We start from the raw sequence: 12,064 nt of genomic DNA, 5'->3' as shown, positions 1-12,064 counted from the left end.
TTATGGCAAAAACACAATATATGCAATATTCTCCCAAAAATATTTTAAAGTGGAATATTTGATTAAATAATTGGAGCCTTAAATAGCTCGAAAGTTCATAACAACATTGGTTTTGATTCATTATTATTTTTCGTGCTATGACAGTTTAAAAGAATGAAAAACTTAGAAATTTTGGGGGATCCAACGGGGCCCCACTCATAAAAGTGTTAAAAATAAGCCATACATTTTTTTTTACTTAACGCTTAAAATTTTCGTTCAAATTCAGATCCATCTGTCGATAATACATTTTGTATTAATTTTTATAGGGTTATTTCTTTGTTTTATGGCCTTTTATTAAAGAAAACTTATTTAAAATATGGCAAACAAAATATGCAATATTTTTCCTCAAAAATATTTTCAAGTGGAATAAATCTCGAGATCAACTTTAGGTCTATTTGTCGAAATTACTTTTTTTTTTTTCTTCAAGCCTTTTTTGTCAAAAATTTTTTTTATGGCAAAAACATAATATATGCAATATTCTCCCAAAAATATTTTAAAGTGGAATATTTGATTAAATAATTGGAGCCTTAAATAGCTCGAAAGTTCATAACAACATTGGTTTTGATTCATTATTATTTTTCGTGCTATGACAGTTTAAAAGAATGAAAAACTTTGGAATTTTGGGGGATCCAACTCATAAAAGTGTTAAAAATAAGTCATACATTTTTTTTTTCACGTAACACTTAAATTGTTCATTCAAATTCAGATCTATCTGTCAATTTTACATTTTTATTAATTTTTATAGGGTTTTTTGTTTGTTTTATGGCATTTTATTAAAGAAAACTTGTTTTTAATATGGCAAACACAAAATATGCAATATTTTTCCTCAAAAATATTTTCAAGTGGAATAAATCTCGAGATCAACTTTAGGTCTATTTGTCGATATTACATTTTTTTTTTTCTTTAAGCCCTTTTTGTCAAATTAGTTTGACAATATATGCAATATTCTCCCAAAAATATTTTAAAGTGGAATATTTGATTAAATAATTGGAGCCTTAAATAGCTCGAAAGTTCATAACAACATTGGTTTTGATTCATTATTATTTTTCGTGCTATGACAGTTTAAAAGAATGAAAAACTTAGAAATTTTGGGGGATCCAACGGGGCCCCATTCATAAAAGTGTTAAAAATAAGCCATACATTTTTTTTTACTTAATGCTTAAAATTTTCGTTCAAATTCAGATCTATCTGTCAATAATACATTTTGTATTAATTTTTATAGGGTTATTTCTTTGTTTTATGGCCTTTTATTAAAGAAAACTTATTTAAAATATGGCAAACAAAATATGCAATATTTTTCCTCAAAAATATTTTCAAGTGGAATAAATCTTGAGATCAACTTTAGGTCTATTTGTCGAAATTACTTTTTTGTTTTCTTCAAGCCTTTTTTGTCAACATTTTTTTTATGGCAAAAACACAATATATGCAATATTCTCCCAAAAATATTTTAAAGTGGAATATTTGATTAAATAATTGGAGCCTTAAATAGCTCGAAAGTTCATAACAACATTGGTTTTGATTCATTATTATTTTTCGTGCTATGACAGTTTAAAAGAATGAAAAACTTTGGAATTTTGGGGGATCCAACTCATAAAAGTGTTAAAAATAAGTCATACATTTTTTTTTTCACTTAACACTTAAATTGTTCATTCAAATTCAGATCTATCTGTCAATTTTACATTTTTATTAATTTTTATAGGGTTTTTTGTTTGTTTTATGGCATTTTATTAAAGAAAACTTGTTTTTAATATGGCAAACACAAAATATGCAATATTTTTCCTCAAAAATATTTTCAAGTGGAATAAATCTCGAGATCAACTTTAGGTCTATTTGTCGATATTACATTTTTTTTTTTCTTTAAGCCCTTTTTGTCAAATTAGTTTGACAATATATGCAATATTCTCCCAAAAATATTTTAAAGTGGAATATTTGATTAAATAATTGGAGCCTTAAATAGCTCGAAAGTTCATAACAACATTGGTTTTGATTCATTATTATTTTTCGTGCTATGACAGTTTAAAAGAATGAAAAACTTAGAAATTTTGGGGGATCCAACGGGGCCCCATTCATAAAAGTGTTAAAAATAAGCCATACATTTTTTTTTACTTAATGCTTAAAATTTTCGTTCAAATTCAGATCTATCTGTCAATAATACATTTTGTATTAATTTTTATAGGGTTATTTCTTTGTTTTATGGCCTTTTATTAAAGAAAACTTATTTAAATAAATAAATGATAAATGGGTTGTACTTGTATAGCGCTTTTCTACCTTCAAGGTACTCAAAGCGCTTTGACACTACTTCCACATTTTACCCATTCACACACACATTCACACACTGATGGAGGGAGCTGCCATGCAAGGCGCTAACCAGCACCCATCAGGAGCAAGGGTGAAGTGTCTTGCTCAGGACACAACGGACATGACGAGGTTGGTACTAGGTGGGGATTGAACCAGGGACCCTCGGGTTGCGCACGGCCACTCTTCCACTGCGCCACGCCGTCCCTATTTAAAATATGGCAAACAAAATATGCAATATTTTTCCTCAAAAATATTTTCAAGTGGAATAAATCTCGAGATCAACTTTAGGTCTATTTGTCGAAATTACTTTTTTTTTTCTTCAAGCCTTTTTTGTCAAAATTTTTTTTTATGGCAAAAACACAATATATGCAATATTCTCCCAAAAATATTTTAAAGTGGAATATTTGATTAAATAATTGGAGCCTTAAATAGCTCGAAAGTTCATAACAACATTGGTTTTGATTCATTATTATTTTTCGTGCTATGACAGTTTAAAAGAATGAAAAACTTTGGAATTTTGGGGGATCCAACTCATAAAAGTGTTAAAAATAAGTCATACATTTTTTTTTTCACTTCACACTTAAATTGTTCATTCAAATTCAGATCTATCTGTCAATTTTACATTTTTATTAATTTTTATAGGGTTTTTTGTTTGTTTTATGGCATTTTATTAAAGAAAACTTGTTTTTAATATGGCAAACACAAAATATGCAATATTTTTCCTCAAAAATATTTTCAAGTGGAATAAATCTCGAGATCAACTTTAGGTCTATTTGTCGATATTACATTTTTTTTTTTCTTTAAGCCCTTTTTGTCAAATTAGTTTGACAATATATGCAATATTCTCCCAAAAATATTTTAAAGTGGAATATTTGATTAAATAATTGGAGCCTTAAATAGCTCGAAAGTTCATAACAACATTGGTTTTGATTCATTATTATTTTTCGTGCTATGACAGTTTAAAAGAATGAAAAACTTAGAAATTTTGGGGGATCCAACGTGGCCCCACTTATAAAAGTGTTAAAAATAAGCCTTTTTTTTTTTTTTTTTTTACTTAATGCTTAAATTTTTCATTCAAATTCAGATGTATCTGTCAATAATACATTTTTTATTAATTTTTATAGGGTCATTTCTTTGTTTTATGGCCTTTTATTAAAGAAAACTTTTTTTTTAATATGGCAAACACAAAATATGCAATATTTTTCCTCTAAAATATTTTCAAGTGGAATAAATCTCGAGATCAACTTTAGGTCTATTTGTCGATATTACGTTGTTTTTTTCTTTAAGCCCTTCAAGCCCTTTTTGTCAAATTTGTTTTTTTATGGCAAAAACACAATACATGGAATATTTTCCCAAAAATATTTTAAAGTGGAATATTTGATTAAATAATTGGAGCCTTAAATAGCTCGAAAGTTCATAACAACATTGGTTTTGATTCATTATTATTTTTCGTGCTATGACAGTTCAAAGAATGAAAAACTTAGACATTTTGGGGATCCAAAGGGGCCCCACTCATAAAAGTGTTAAAAATAAGCCATACATTTTTTTTTACTTAACGCTTAAATTTTTCATTCAAATTCAGATCCATCTGTCAATAATACATTTTGTATTAATTTTTATAGGGTTATTTCTTTGTTTTATGGCCTTTTATTAAAGAAAACTTTTTTTAAATATGGCAAACAAAATATGCAATATTTTTCCTCAAAAATATTTTCAAGTGGAATAAATCTCGAGATCAACTTTAGGTCTATTTGTCGAAATTACTTTTTTTTTTCTTCAAGCCCTTTTTGTCAATTTTTTTTTTTATGGCAAAAACACAATATATGCAATATTCTCCCAAAAATATTTTAAAGTGGAATATTTGATTAAATAATTGGAGCCTTAAATAGCTCGAAAGTTTATAACAACATTGATTTTGATTCATTATTATTTTTCGTGCTATGACAGTTTAAAAGCATGAAAAACTTAGAAATTTTGGGGGATCCAACGGGGCCCCACTCATAAAAGTGTTAAAAATAAGTCATACATTTTTTTCCACTTAACGCTTAATTTGTTCATTCAAATTCAGATCTATCTGTCAATTTTACTTTTTTATTCATTTTTATAGGGTTTTTTGTTTGTTTTATGGCCTTTAATTAAAGAAAACTTTTTTTAAAATATGGCAAACACAAAATATGCAATATTTTTCCTCTAAAATATTTTCAAGTGGAATAAATCTCGAGATCAACTTTAGGTCTATTTGTCGATATTACGTTTTTTTTTCTTTAAGCCCTTTTTGTCAAATTTGTTTTTTTATGACAAAAACACAATATATGCAATATTCTCCCAAAAATATTTTAAAGTGGAATATTTGATTAAATAATAGGAGCCTTAAATAGCTCGAAAGTTCATAACAACGTTGGTTTTGATTCATTATTATTTTTCGTGCTATGACAGTTTAAAAGAATGAAAAACGACGAGGCCCCACTTATAAATGTGTAAATAGGCCATAATTTTTTTTTTACTTAATGCTTCAATTTTTTATTCAAATTCAGATGTATCTGTCAATAATACATTTTTTATTAATTTTTATAGGGTAATTTCTTTGTTTTATGGCCTTTTATTAAATAAAACTGTTTTTTTTAATATGGCAAACACAAAATATGCAATATTTTTCCTCTAAAATATTTTCAAGTGGAATAAATCTCGAGATCAACTTTAGGTCTATTTGTCGATATAAAGTTTTGTTTTTTTCTTTAAGCCCTTTTAGTCGAATCTCTGTTTTTTAAGGCAAAAACACAAAATATGCAATATTTTCCCCAAAATATTTCAAAGTGGAATATTTGATTAAATATTAAACATACGGGAAGTGTCACTGAATTTAAAAAAAGAAGAGTTGAGGTAATTATTATTTATATGTTATTATTTATTAATTGTATTATTATATAAATAAACCCATTTATAAACTTACAGCAGAACATGATTTTATTTTCCATCAAAAAATCATTTTGCAAACCAAAGAAAATATAAAAAATACACAGAATGACCAAACAAGTATTACATTTGTAGTGTTTTAAACACTGAGTCAAACCGGAGCCAATGAAACGTTGTTGCAAGATTAAGCATTTACTTCAACATTTCTCCATTGACATGACGGTGAAAACTGGGAAATAAAGTGATACAAATTCGCGTATCATTTTATAGATACTTGTAAGATAAAATGATACATTCTACAACGGATTGTAGACACATTTGTTTCCACGGCTTTTAACATTTCGCTGCAGTGTGACAAAATGACCAGCAGAGGGCGACTGCCCCATTTCTACATTAAATTGAACGTGGAGCAAAAATGTTCACCAAATTCTCAACAATCGCCATTATAACCTATTTATACGTTTAAATGTTACCAACATGAAATAAACTTACTGTGGACGACTTCACGCATTGCCTCGACAAGGAGTCACGATATATGGCAACAAATTAATTCAGAACATGTCGAAATTTCTGCCGGTATTTCTTCACTTAATCCGGAAACTAACAGGAAGAGACTTTCTTCTTCTTTTGTGTAATGGCAGTTGGCAAGCAAACCTTCTGGTGTGCATTACCGCCACCTACTGAAATGGAGTGTGGACGGAGGTGGATAGCTACTCTATATTATTTTATTTAACCCAGTGTTGTTTTAAATATGTGTATAATGCTTTATAACCTATGTGTTCTGAGTACAATCCTAAAATATCTTCCACTGCTAACCTAATCTTCTCTTTCGCTAACTTACTTACTTACATTAGGCTGATCATATTGTAAAATCCCAAAAAGAGAACACATACAGGTAAAAGCCAGTAAATTAGAATATTTTGAAAAACTTGATTTATGTCAGTAATTGCATTCAAAAGGTGTAACTTGTACATTATATTTATTCATTGCACGGGTAGATTTTGCGCTGTGTGCAGGCGCCAAGTCCTGTTGGAACTTGAAATCTCCATCTCCATAGAGCAGGTCAGCAGCAGGAAGCATGAAGTGCTCTAAAACTTGCTGGTAGACGGCTGCGTTGACCCTGGATCTCAGGAAACAGAGTGGACCGACACCAGCAGATGACATGGCACCCCAAACCATCACTGATGGTGGAAACTTTACACTAGACTTCAGGCAACGTGGATCCTGTGCCTCTCCTGTCTTCCTCCGGACTCTGGGACCTCGATTTCCAAAGGAAATGCAAAATTTGCTTTCGTCAGAAAACATGACTTTGGACCACTCAGCAGCAGTCCAGCTGGTGTCGGTCCACTCTGTTTCCTGAGATCCAGGGTCAACGCAGCCGTCTACCAGCAAGTTTTAGAGCACTTCATGCTTCCTGCTGCTGACCTGCTCTATGGAGATGGAGATTTCAAGTTCCAACAGGACTTGGCGCCTGCACACAGCGCAAAATCTACCCGTGCCTGGTTTACAGACCATGGTATTTCTGTTCTAAATTGGCCCGCCAACTCCCCTGACCTTAGCCCCATAGAAAATCTGTGGGGTATTGTGAAAAGGAAGATGCAGAATGCCAGACCCAAAAACGCAGAAGAGTTGAAGGCCACTATCAGAGCAACCTGGGCTCTCATAACACCTGAGCAGTGCCAGAAACTCATCGACTCCATGCCACGCCGCATTAACGCAGTAATTGAGGCAAAAGGAGCTCCAACCAAGTATTGAGTATTGTACATGCTCATATTTTTCATTTTCATACTTTTCAGTTGGCCAACATTTCTAAAAATCCCTTTTTTGTATTAGCCTTAAGTAATATTCTAATTTTGTGACACACGGAATTTTGGATTTTCATTTGTTGCCACTTCAAATCATCAAAATTAAATGAAATAAACATTTGAATGCATCAGTCTGTGTGCAATGAATAAATATAATGTACAAGTTACACCTTTTGAATGCAATTACTAAAATAAATCAAGTTTTTCAAAATATTCTAATTTACTGGCCTTTACCTGTATATGCGTGCCAAGGCCGGGACTAGGTGAGAATTTGCCAATGATACTCGAACTTGCTTTATAAATAATATATTTATTTAAATAAGGCATTTTTTTCTCCTCTGTTGACAGCAGTGTTGGCGCTAGGAATTTTCCAAATGGGGTCCCAGGGACCCATCAAGTCATAAAAATGGGGTCCCAGAGTCAATTTTTGGGGCCCACTTTTTTGTAAGCGTTTTGAAAAAAAAAATTATATTATATGTGAATTATCCTGTTATATCTCACATTCTATATTGTGTTTTGGAAAAATGTTGTCATAAACGTTACTTAATTCATTAAAAAAATATATAAAAAAAAGAAAACAAATTTGTATACATATGTAAATGTATTCAGTTATAAACATTCTTTCACTTTCTTCTTTCCTTCATGGATCTGAACTTTACCGCTGCTGGTAGTTTTTTCTATATTTTTATTTAATAAGTTGCAAGTGTATTTATTTCAGTATAAAAGTGTAAAAAGTGTTTTGCTTGGGTCATGAAATTACGATAATGGTGTGCCAGGGCATACATACATTTTATATTTAAAGCTTAAATCTCTGGAGTCTGCATCAACTTCAGATCTATCCCTCATTTCAAAATGTTTTAGTTTGTTTTCCGCCATTTTTTGTCAAACAAAACTATGTTTTTAATGGCAAACACGCAAAATGTGCAAAATCTTCCACCAAAAATATTTTTCAAAGTAGAACATTTGATGTGAAGTAATTGGAACCTTGGATAGGTCAATAATTCATAATAACATTGATTTTGATTCAATATTATGTTTTGAGCAATGACAGTTTGAAAGAAGAAAAAAAACAGCTTTGTTTTATTAGTCAACATTGCAACTTTTTCTAAATTACATTTCACCTTTAAGCTTTTTTATTTCACTTTTGTTATGTTTTTTGTTTATTTTAATAGTATTTTTAGAGTGTGCCGTGGGCCTTTAAAACATTTGCTGTGGGCCGTAAATGGCCTCCGGGGTACACTTTTGACACCCCTGCTATAGGTAATAAAAAATTAAATCTGATAAATCTATGGATAAAAAGCAGAGCCTGGCGGCGCATGCGCGTTGATCATAACTCTCTCTCTCTCTGTGTATCTGCCCCTCCCTCACGAATGCTGCTGCGTGCACACACCTTCACAATTTGTTTTGTACATTTGTTTTGGAACATTATCACAATTTCAGAAGGGTTAAAACCATTAAAAATCAGTTCCCAGTGGCTTATTTTATTTTTCAAAGTTTTTTTCAAAATTTTAACCCATCACGCAATATCCCTAAAAAAAGCTTCAAAGTGCCTGATTTTAACCATCGTTATATATACACCCGTCCATTTTCCTGTGACGTCACATAGTGATGCCAACACAAACAAACATGGCACATAGAACAGCAAGGTACAGCGTCATTAGCTCGGATTCAGACTCGGATTTCAGCGGCTTAAGCGATTCAACAGATTACGAATGTATTGAAACGGATGGTTGTAGTGTGGAGGCAGGTAGCGAAAACGAAATTGAAGAAGAAACTGAAGCTATTGAGCCATATCGGTTTGAACCGTATGCAAGCGAAACCGACGAAAACGACACGACAGCCAGCGACACGGGAAAAAGCGAGGACGAATTTGGCGATCGCCTTCTAACCAACGATTGGTATGTGTTTGTTTGGCATTAAAGGAAACTAACAACTATGAACTAGGTTTACAGCATATGAAATACCTTTGGCAACAACATGCACTTTGAGAGTGCAGACAGCCCATTTCAGGCGCGCTAAGAACATATATTTTTCCACGATTTCAGCACTCAGGTTAACCATACCTAAATAGACACAAAATACTACATTACACAAAACTACCCGAATGTACTCGAATGATTGAAAAAAATTAATGTTTTTAAGCTAAATTATTGGTAAACATCGTTTATGTATAATAATTTACGTAAAACCGCGAGTAATGAATAAAGTTTTCATCAATTAATATATTCTGTAGACATACCCTCATCCGCTCTCTTTTCCTGAAAGCTGATCTGTCCAGTTTTGGAGTTGATGTCAGCAGGTCAGGGAAGCTAGGGTCTTTATCGTTGGAAATGCATCTGCTTTGAGTGTTGCAGGATATCCACACATTCTTGCCATCTCTGTCATAGCATAGCTTTCGTCGGTAAAGCGTGCGGAACAAACGACTGACCATTTTTGTCGGCTTTCCCCACAGCCTCGTATTTTGAACAAATTTCGTCCAATTTCTTGCCACTTTACTCTACGTTCCCATCCTCAGCTATGGTCACCGATTCTGTTCATAACTTTTATGGACAGAATTTCTAGGCGCAGTCAAGGCGTTGAGGGGATCCGGTTTGGTGGCTGCAGGATTAGGTCTCTGCTTTTTGCAGATGATGTGGTCCTGATGGCTTCATCTGGCCAGGATCTTCAGCTCTCACTGGATCGGTTCGCAGCTGAGTGTGAAGCGACTGGGATGAGAATCAGCACCTCCAAGTCCGAGTCCATGGTTCTCGCCCGGAAAAGGGTGGAGTGCCATCTCCGGGTTGGGGAGGAGATCTTGCCCCAAGTGGAGGAGTTCAAGTACCTCGGAGTCTTGTTCACGAGTGAGGGAAGAGTGGATCGTGAGATCGACAGGCGGATCGGTGCGACGTCTTCAGTAATGCGGACGCTGTATCGATCCGTTGGGGTGAAGAAGGAGCTGAGCCGGAAGGCAAAGCTCTCAATTTACCGGTCAATCTACGTTCCCATCCTCACCTATGGTCATGAGCTTTGGGTTATGACCGAAAGGACAAGATCACGGGTACAAGCGGCCGAAATGAGTTTCCTCCGCCGGGTGGCGGGGCTCTCCCTTAGAGATAGGGTGAGAAGCTCTGCCATCCGGGAGGAGCTCAAAGTAAAGCTGCTGCTCCTCCACATCGAGAGGAGCCAGATGAGGTGTTTCGGGCACCCGATTGCGATGAGGTGTTTAGGGCACGTCCGACCGGTAGGAGGCCACGGGAAAGACCCAGGACACGTTGGGAAGACTATGTCTCCCGGCTGACCTGGGAACGCCTCGGGATCCCCCGGGAGGAGCTGGACGAAGTGGCTGGGGAGAGGGAAGTCTGGGCTTCCCTGCTTAGGCTGCTGCCCCCGCGACCCGACCTCGGATAAGCGGAAGAAGATGGATGGATGGATGGATTCTTGCCACTTTTGCATCTTTGGGCAACTGGTGCAACTTGAATCCGTCCGTCCCTGTTCGTGTTGTTACACCCTCCAACAACACACCGACGAAAGTGAGAAAATGGCGGATTGCTTCCCGATGTGACGTCACGTTGTGACGTCATCGCTCCGAGAGCGAATAATAGAAAGGCGTTTAATTCGCCAAAATTCACCCATTTAGAGTTCGGAAATCGGTTAAAAAAATATATGGTCTTTTTTCTGCAACATCAAGGTATATATTGACGCTTACATAGGTCTGGTGATAATGTTCCCCTTTAACCCCTTCTTAACCCTGGACGTACATTGAAAATACACGCAACCCTAACTCAGAATGCCGGACATGTGAGGCATTTAAGAAACTCCGCCCGGACAGCCCCGCAAAAGAGGTTCATGTCCGGGGGAAAGAGGACGTATTGTGACGACCGGGGCGCATGGTGATGCGGGGTTTCGTTCTCCCAGGATGCAACGGACTTCGGACACAGCGTGAAGGTAAAAGAAATGATTTATTTACCGGAATAAATTATACTGGAACAAAGAAAAGGGTGCTCATAGCACATAAGGCAAAAACTAAAAGAGCTAGCATGGGAGCTAGAAGGTAAAAAAAAGAGTTTAGCGTGGAAGCTAACAGGTACAGAGCCAGAACAAAAGTCGTCAACTGTTGCATGAAAACAAACTTCGAAGCAAGAACGAATGACAGGGAGGACAGGCTTAAATAATAATGTCAGTGATGACAAACAGGTGCGTGTCGGGAACAAACGCACCTGTGAAAATAATAAGTAGCCATGGCAACAAACTCAGGTGTACAAAACAGGTACTCGTGGAGTCCAAAACTAACCAAAAACACTAGTATCTTGAAAACGTAAACAAAAAATATGATCCGGGCAGCGGATCATAACAGTACCCCCCCCTTAAGGGACAGATTCCAGATGTCCCCTAGAAAAACTAAAACCCCCCCAACTATAACAAAGTTCAAGAGTCAAGGGAGGGTGGAGGGAGGATTTGGCGGAGGGTCGCCAGGTCACATGTCCCCGAATCCACCGGGGACGAGTCAGGTGGCGGCGGCGAATGGAACGCCGCTGCCGGAGGCGAGGCGGGCGACCACGGAAAGGCCACATTTGTGGCTGCCGAGAAGGTGGGCGTGAGTGGCGCCAGAAGTTCAGCAGCCGGAGAGTTCTGCGACTACGTCTCGGGTGTCGCTGCTGTTTGGGCCACTGGCGTCCATACTCTAACCTCCGAGAGCGCCGCTTGCGCCGCCAGACCACCCGAGGTCGCTGAGACGACGAGGAGAGAGCAGACGTCACCGTGGAAGCAGGAGGAAGCGTCGTCGTCGCCGTGGAAACATGAAGCGTCGTCGTCGCCGTGGAAGCAGAAAGCGTCGTCGTCGCCGTGGAAGCAGGAAGCGTCGTCGTCGCCGTGGAAGCAGGAAGCGTCGTCGCCGTGGAAGCAGGAAGCGTCGTCGCCGTGGAAACAGGAAGCGTCGTCGCCGTGGAAACAGGAAGCGTCGTCGCCGTGGAAACAGGAAGCGTCGTCGCCGTGGAAACAGGAAGCGTCGTCGCCGTGGAAACAGGAAGCGT

At 36.2% G+C, this 12,064-nt stretch overlaps 2 protein-coding genes across 4 annotated transcripts in view; one reads left to right on the top strand and one right to left on the bottom strand.

Annotated features, from left to right (window-relative positions):
* Positions 1-5,872, bottom strand: part of ptpn22 (protein tyrosine phosphatase non-receptor type 22) — a 58,660-nt gene extending 52,788 nt beyond the window's left edge. For all 3 annotated transcript variants that reach the window (XM_061923383.2, XM_061923388.2, XM_061923394.2), the window contains exon 1: positions 5,743-5,872. The gene's annotated coding sequence lies outside the window, so the exon portion shown is untranslated. The remainder of the gene's footprint in view (positions 1-5,742) is intronic.
* Positions 1-12,064, top strand: part of LOC133612380 (membrane cofactor protein-like) — a 114,913-nt gene that overhangs the window by 32,243 nt on the left and 70,606 nt on the right. The window lies entirely within an intron of this gene.

This window comes from Nerophis lumbriciformis, linkage group LG01 (assembly GCF_033978685.3).
Source record: "Nerophis lumbriciformis linkage group LG01, RoL_Nlum_v2.1, whole genome shotgun sequence".
Lineage (NCBI taxonomy): Eukaryota > Metazoa > Chordata > Actinopteri > Syngnathiformes > Syngnathidae > Nerophis > Nerophis lumbriciformis.
Note: the sequence above shows the minus strand (reverse complement) of the source record. Positions and strands in the feature narration are given on the sequence as shown.